The following is an 8354-nucleotide window of genomic DNA, read 5'->3' on the forward strand; positions in this document are numbered from 1 at the left end:
CAGCCACAGCTCCTCCGAGAAGCCTTCCCCAACTAAACCCTCATTTTCCCTAACCCGTCTCCCTTCGGTGACACCCTCACATTTGGATTTGTACCTTTTACTCACCTACCCTCAGCCTCACAGAATTTACGCACATATCTGCAGTTAATTTTAATGCCTGCTCCCTCTCTAGCCTGTAAGCTGCTTGTGGGCAGGGAATGTGTCTACCACCCCTGTAACATTGTTCTCTCCCAAGCGATCGGTACAGTGCTCAGCATGCTATAAGCGCTCAATCAAGTGTATTTATTGATTACTGTGTGCAGAGCACTGTACCGAGTGCTTGGGAGAGTACAATAAAACAGAGTTGGAAGTTGTTCCCCGCCACAAGGACCTTACAGTCTATAGGATATTAATATGATTGATTACGAGGATTCACAGGAATGTCTTTTAGATTCAGTGGCTCGGAATAATAATATTAATATTGGGATTTGTTAATGACGATAAGGTTGATATTTGTTAAGCGCTCACTATGTGCTGAGCACTGTTCTAAGCACTGGGGTAGGTACAGGATAATCACGTTATCCCATGTGAGGCTCACAAGTCTTAACCCCCATTTTACAGATGAGGTAACTGAGACACCTAGAAGTTAAGTGACTTGCCCAAAGTCACATAGCTGACAGGTGGTGGAGTTGGGATTCGAACCCACGACCCCTGACTCTTAAGCCCGGGCTCTTTCTAATGAGCCCCGCTGCTTCTAGCTAATCAACTGAAATGCCCTCCTTGAGTCAGAGCAGTAGCTCTGAACAATGGCCAGAGTCAAAACTCCTCTAGAGAGAAGCAGCGTGGTTCAGTGGAAAGAGCACGGGCTTTGGAGTCAGAGATCATGGGTTCAAATCCCGGCTCTGCCACTTGTCAGCTGTGTGACTGTGGGCGAGTCACTTCACTTCTCTGTGCCTCAGTTACCTCATCTGTAAAATGGGGATTAAGACTGTGAGCCCCACGTGGGACAGCCTGATTCCCCTGTGTCTACCCCAGCGCTTAGAACAGTGCTCTGCACATAGTAAGCGCTTAACAAATACCAACATTATTATTATTATTATTACTCCAAGCACAGTATGGCTGTCTTGTCCCTGAATGAATCCAAATCCCTCTTGAATCTTCAGCCACCTTTGGGCTGCCCAGTTTTCTATGGTAACAGGTTCCCAGTCTGTGAAGCTATGTTCCCGTTTATCTGTAAGAGCTTTCCATCTTTCCATCAGAGAAGCAGCATGGCTCGGTGGAAAGAGCCCTGGCTTGGGAGTCAGAGGTCATGGGTTCGAATCCCGGCTCTGCCACTTGGCAGCTATGTGACTGTGGGCAAGTCACTTAACCTCTCTGTGCCTCAGTTACCACATCTGTAAAATGGGGATTAACTGCGAGCCTCACATGGGACAACCTGAGTACCCTGTATCTACCCCAGAACAGTGCTCTGCACATAGTAAGCGCTTAACAAATACCAACATTATTATTATCTTCAACCCATAGTCCCTCTGGTCTTTAAGCTCCCTGTGAGCAGGAATCGTGGCTAATGAGCAGGAATCGTGGCTACCGACTCTGTTGTTTCGTACTCTCCCAACTGCTTATACTGCACTCTGCACACAGAAAACACTTAATAAATACCACTGATGGATGTTCTATTGGATGTTCCCTCGTCATTTATTTGTGAGATTTGATGAGCAATTCTCTCTCTATTTGTCCTTTCTGTACCTTTCAGTAGTAACCGGCTAATCATACTTATCCTTAGCAGGACATCTCTCCTTGAACCCCTGAAACTTAACATACCCCAAACAGAACTCCTTATCTTCCCACCCAAACCCCATCCTCCCCCTGACTCTCCTGTAATGGCAGACGGGACCATCATTTTTCCAGGCCCACAACCCATAACCTTGGCGTTATCTGCGACTCCTCTCTCTCATTCAACCCACATATTCAATCTGTAACCAAATCCTGTCTGTTCTACCTTCACAACACAGTTAAAATCAGCCTTTTCCTCTCCATCCACACTGTTACCATGTTAATCCAAGGACTCATTCTATCCTGCCTTGATTACTGTATCAGCCTCCTTGCTGACCTCCCTGCCTCCTGTCCCGTCCAACTCCAGTCCAGACTTCACTCTGCTGCCCGGATCATTTTTCTACGGAAATATTCAGGCCATGTTCCCCCATTCCTGAAGAACCTTCCAGTGGTTGCCCATCCACTTGTGTATAAAGCAGAAACTCCTTAACACTGGCTCTGAAGCACTCAGTCACCTTCCCCCCACATACCTCACCTCATACGTTCCTATTACAACCCAGCTCACACACTCTGCTCCTCTAATGCCAACCCACTCACCGCACCTCAGACTCGTCTATCTCACCTCCGACCTGTAGCCCACATCCTCCCTCTGGTCTGGAAAACCCTCCCTCTTCATAACTGACGGAAAATTACTCTCTTCAACTTCTAAGCCTTATCGACGACCCGTCTCCTCCAAGAGGCCTTCCGTGAATAAGCTCTCATTTCCTCTTATTCCCATTCCCTTCTGGGTCCCTCTTGCACTTGAATTTGCACCCTTTATTCACAGCTTCCCTCAGGCCCGAAGCACTTGTGTACAAATCCATAATTTATTTATATTAATGTCCATATGCCCCTCTATATTTCCCCCTCCTCTTCTATGTGTCCACATTTCTCTCTTTACCTTTTCCCCTTCCCTATCATACTGTGAATTCCTTGACAGGTACTGTGTTTTTTTACTCTCATTTGATTCTCTCCCAAGTGACTGGAATAATGGTCTGCACCCAGTAGGTGCTCAGGAAATACTACTGAATGAATTATTGCAAGTGAGGAGGTTAAAACTATTAGAGAAATTGGGATTTGGGAGGGTTAGCTGTGGATTTAAATGATCTACTTCATTAATAGAGATAATTGAGAGCTCGTTGTGCTCAAGGTGAGCTCAGTGTGGGCAAGGTCCGTTTCTACCAATAGCAATGAAGTGATATTGTACTCTCTCAAGTGCTTATTATAGTGCTCTGCACACAGTAAACACTCATTAAATATGATTGATTGACTGAGCCCTTACTCTGTGCAGAACACTGTACTCAGAGCTTGGGAGAGTCCAATAACTCATATCTTAGGCACGGTGGGTTTGAAGAAATCTAAGAACTTAATCATGCAGTTTCCAAGGAACACACACACACACACACACACACACACACACACACACACACACACACAGAGTAAATTTGATTATTTGGCTTTGAAGAAATCTAAGAACTTAATCGTGCAGTTTCCAAGGAATAAACACACACACACACAGAGTAAATTTGATTATTTGGCGCTATCAACCTGAATGACCAGAAATAGAAATGTGGATAACTGAAAAACACAAATGCAGGCCAAATTTGAGTCCCACTCAACTTAGTCTTGGTTATATGCACTGTGCATAGTTTCAAATACTGGCACAGATTTATTGATTTCATCTAAAGATGATTTTTTTTTAATTGCACAGCATAATTAGATACAGTAATTTGAAAAAAATTAAGCATGGATAATTTGCAGCCCAGACAAGCTGCAGTCAGATAATTGAGACTTTACTATAAATATTCTTATTTGAGAAACAACACTGTCTAGTGGGTAGAGTACAGGTCCTGGGAAGCAGTGGACCTGGATTCTAGTATCGGCTCTACATCTTGCTGGATGTTTGTCCTTGGCAAGTCACTTAAATCTAAATGTCTCCGTTTCTTCATCTGTAAAATGGGGATGAAGGACCTTTTCTCCCTCCCCAGTAGACTTTGAGTCCCATGTGAGACAAGGACTATATCTGATTTAATTATCTTGTATCTATTTAGACTGTAATCTCATTGTGGGCAGGGAATGTGTCTGATATATGTTGTTATATTTTACTCTCCTAAGCTTCCCTCTCAGGTTCACGCCTGGAGAGTTTCCAGTACTCTACCAGTCTCAGCTACAGGAGGAAGAGTCAAGCAGAGGCATAGTCCTTCCATTCTTAGCTTGGCCAGTGGCTAGCAAGTGGAAGGCAATCTGCTACAAATCAAAACTCCCCTGTGCTGGGCAGCAGCGGCGTGGCAGAGAGTCGAGGGTGGAGAATCAAGTTTACTGCATGGAAGAAGATAATGGTAAATCACTTCCGTATTCGTACCAATAAAACTCTATGTTTAGACTACCAGAACTATCGCAGGTGAAGGTGGGACTTTCTGGGAGAGCTGTGTCCATGGGGTGGCTATGGGTCAGAGATGCCTCGACAGTAAAAGACAAGAAAAGATTCTCCCAAGTTCTCAGTACGGTGCACTGCACACAGTAAGTGCACAATAAATAAGATCGACTACCCAAGTGCTCTGCACTTAGTAAATAAATAGTACAATCATTCATTACTAAAATTTGTTTCATGCTTACAAAAAGTTATAAGGCACTTGGTGTGTTCTCTCCTAAACTCACCTTCACCCCTCTCCCACTGTAACCCAGCTTGGGTGCTTAGTTCCTTTAAAGACCACCTTCTCACTGGATTTCAGCTTGTCACACTTGTCAGCTGTGTGACTGTGGGCAAGTCACTTAACTTCTCCGCGCCTCAGTTACCTCATCTGTAAAATGGGGATTAAGACTGTGAGCCCCACGTGGGACAATGTCATTCCCCTGTGTCTACCCCAGCGCTTAGAACAGTGCTCTGCACATAGTAAGCGCTTAACAAATACCAACATTATTATTTCCTTTTCACTCCAAGTGTCTTGCTGGCAACATCTTAATCAATGAATGGAATTTGTTGAGCACTTATGGTGTGAAGAGCACTAGACTGTTTGGGAGAGTTGGTAGAGGCGACAGAGTAGATAGCTATGCTCCCGGACTACAAGTGGGTTACAGCCTAGGGAGGAGTTTTGCTCATGGCCTCCCTTATGTCTAGAACTCCCCCGCCCCTTCACATCCAGCAGACCACTGCTCTCCCTGTTTTGTTTGATAATGGTATGTGTTAAGTGCTTACTACGGGCCAAGCACTGTACTAAGTGCTGGGATAGACACAAGATAATCACGTTGGACACAGTACATGTCCCACAGGGACTCACAGAATTAATCTCCATTTGACAGATGAGGGAACTGAGACACAGAGAAGTTAGGTGACTTGCCCAAGGTCACATGGCAGTTGCGTGGCGGAACCCAGGTCCTTCTGTCTTCCAGGCCCATGCTCTATCCACTAGACCATCCTGTTTTCAAAACTCTTCTAAAATCACATCTCCTCAGGAGGGCTTCTCTGATTCATTTCTCATCTCTCCATCCTATTTCCCCTCGTATTGCCACTTGAGCTTTTTCTGTGATAGCCCACCCCCCTCTTTAAACTCTCCTGCTTCTTTCTACCTGAAATTTAATTTAGTGTCTAGCCCTGACACTGGAGGGGAGCGGTAGGAATTGTGGCTATTGATTTCTACTATATTCGCCCAATTGCTTAGCAGATTGCTCTGCTGAAAGCCCTCAATAAATATTATTGATTGAAAGTGCTGAACAGTGTGCTATGTAAGAGTGGCTTATCAATCAGCGGTATTTACTGAGCCCTTATTATATGCAGAGCACTAAGTGCTTGGGAGAGTACAATACATTAGAGTTGGTAGACAGGATCCCTGCCCACAAGAAGCTCACAGTCTAAAGGGGGAGACAGACAATAAAATGAGTTACAGTAAAAGAAGTTACTTTTGGTCTATCCAGCAGTGTGGTCTGTTGGATAGAGAACGGGCCTGAGAGTCAGAAGACCTGGGTTCTGATCCTGGGTCCACCAAGTGTCTGATGTGTGACCCCGGGCAAGTCACTTTGCTTCTCTACGCCTCAGTTACCTCATCTGTAAAATGGAGATTGAGGCTGTGAGCCCCACGTGGGACAGGGACTGTGTCCAACCCGATCACCTTGTACCTACCCCAGTGCTTAATAAAGTGTCTGTACATAGGGTTCAACAAACACCACAATTATAATTATTATTACTGTTACAGATCTGGGGGAAAGCAGAGTGACGAACATGTACATAAGTGTTGTGGGGCTGGAGATGGTGTGAATATCAAAGTGCTTAAGGAGTATGGTCCCAGAGAATAGTCAGAGGGAAGGACGAATAGATTGGTAGAAGTGAGGGGTTAGTCAGGGAAGATTTCTTGGAGGGGATGGGATTTTAGTAGAATTTTAAAGGTGGGAAGAGCGATGAACTGTTGGATAGGAAGGGGGAGGGTGTTTCCAGGCCAGAGGGAGGGTGTGAGGAAGGATTGTTTTTTTAATGGTATTTGTTAAGCACTTACTAGGTGCCAGGCATTGTTCTAAGCACTGGGACAGATAATAGTAATAATGATTGTGGTATTTGTTGAGTACTTACTATGTGCCAGGCCCTGCGTTAAGAACCGGGGAGGACACAAGCAAATAGGGTTGGATGCGGTCCCTGTACCATTTGGGGTTTACAGTCTTAATCCCCATTTTACAGATGATGTAACCGAGGCACAGAGAAGTGGAGTGACTTGCCCAAGGTCAAATAGCTGATAACTGACAGAGCCAGGATATGAAGCCAGGTCCTTCTGAGTCTTAGGCCCATGCTCTGACCATCTGGCCATGCTGCTGGGTGGTGGCGAGGCAGAAGAGCTCCAGATACAGCGAGAGCTTCTCTCCAGCAGAATTCTGCCACCAAAACTTTGCACCCTAATTACTCAAACTGCCTCTGAAAAGCAATCATCTCTCCGAGGTCTTGGCATTCTACATTTACTCTAAACTGATGCCCTTGATTTTTAGGGCACCCTGAGTCTTCCTCAGAAAAACATGGAGCTCAGGTCAGCGAAGAGGTTTCGTTTTCTTATTTATTCTTCCCCTTCAAGAGAACCATTTTAAAAAATGAATTTGCAGCGTGACAGTCTGAGTTCCCAGAATGATCTAAAGGCAGCTCAAGGACTGAGGACAAAAGCTAAAACTAGATACCTTAATTTAGGAAAACTTCCCTTTGGCTATAATTTAATATAGCTGTTTCTAAAGGTTTTATAGGACCCTAAACTGATTATTTTAGGGTCATTGTGTGCCAGAACTGGTAGTCCTCCCATATTCCCTCAAACAGAGGTAGAGGTAGAGTCTTAAAATGAAGAAAGTGGGAGCAAGTCCAGGAAATATGCTCAGAGATGTTGTCGGCAGCCTAATGTTGCATTTGGGCAAGAAATTGGGGTTCTGGTCTAAGATTTTTCCACAGTTATCTTTTCATGTGGATCATTTTGGAATTTCTCATACTCGGCAGTCTTTGCAAATATTCTCTCACAAGAATTTCCCCCTCATTCACCCGCCAGGCAGGAATTCTGGCACAAGAGCATGAGAACTTGTGGTTGGAAACCTGGCAGCCTGGGAAAAGTTGCTCAGCTGCTGGGATTTGAGGAGAAAAAGGGAGATGCACACATACGGAGAGGGAGAAAAGTGTGAGTGTGAGAGAGAGAAAAAGAGACAGAGAGACTGGAGGAGAAAGAAGGGATTCCTGAAACAAAGAAATAAATTAAAATTCCCATGAGGGAAGGATTTAACTATATATTTTCATTTCTTATTCCTAGATGGCCAAATTTCTTTTTATAAACTTTCCCCTTCTGCTAACTGGGAAAGTCAATATAAGCAGTATCTTGTTTTAATGTTTGTCTTGGTGCTTTAATGCTTTAATAACTTTTCTTGCGGCCGAGGAACAGGTTTTGTTTTCATCCTAAGTGTAAATATCTTTATGTTGGTCTCCACAATTAAAGGGTAAGCTCCTTGTGGGCAGGGAATTTGTCACCATTTTATTCTATAGCAGTAGTACTATTTTTTAACCAACTTCTTTAAAATGGGGATTAATTACCAGCTCTCTCTCCTACTTAGTCTGCGTCTCCTCTGTGGGACAGGGACTACGTCCAACTTGATAAACTTGTACTCTTTCCCAGCACTTAGTACAGTGTTCGACACACAGAAAGCTCTTAGCAAATACAATTATTATGATTGCTACTGTGTGCAGAGCTCTGTACCAAGTGCTGAGAAAATTTGACAGGCACAGCACTGTACACTCAATAAATACTATTACTGTTACAATTACCATTACTATACTATTTTACCGGTCATTTCCCTCCACTCCTTCTGCTGCCCTGCCAAGTTCTGTGAAGTCTTCATTCGACTGAATGCAAAGAGGCGGAAACCCCCTCAACTTAGAGATTCTTGCTTCTGAAGTCTTGGTCATGAGCCACAGCCTTGTGGGTTAACATTGCTGGGCTCAAACCCATAAGTCCTTCCTTTGTAGGGTCAGCCAGTCTTTGATATTTATTGAGTGCTTACTGTGTGCAGAGCACTTGGGAGAGTACGAAATAACAACAAGCAGACATGTTCCATGT

The 8354-nt window shown here is 44.3% G+C and overlaps 1 non-coding gene across 1 annotated transcript; it reads left to right on the forward strand.

The window, feature by feature from the left end:
* Positions 1 to 3908: 3908 nt before the first annotated feature.
* LOC114813488 lies at positions 3909 to 4046 on the forward strand. The gene has a single exon (XR_003761205.1). It is a non-coding gene; the product is annotated as a small nucleolar RNA SNORA7 (small nucleolar RNA).
* The last annotated feature ends 4308 nt before the right edge of the window (positions 4047 to 8354 follow it).

This window comes from Ornithorhynchus anatinus, chromosome 7 (assembly GCF_004115215.2).
Source record: "Ornithorhynchus anatinus isolate Pmale09 chromosome 7, mOrnAna1.pri.v4, whole genome shotgun sequence".
Taxonomy (NCBI): domain Eukaryota; kingdom Metazoa; phylum Chordata; class Mammalia; order Monotremata; family Ornithorhynchidae; genus Ornithorhynchus; species Ornithorhynchus anatinus.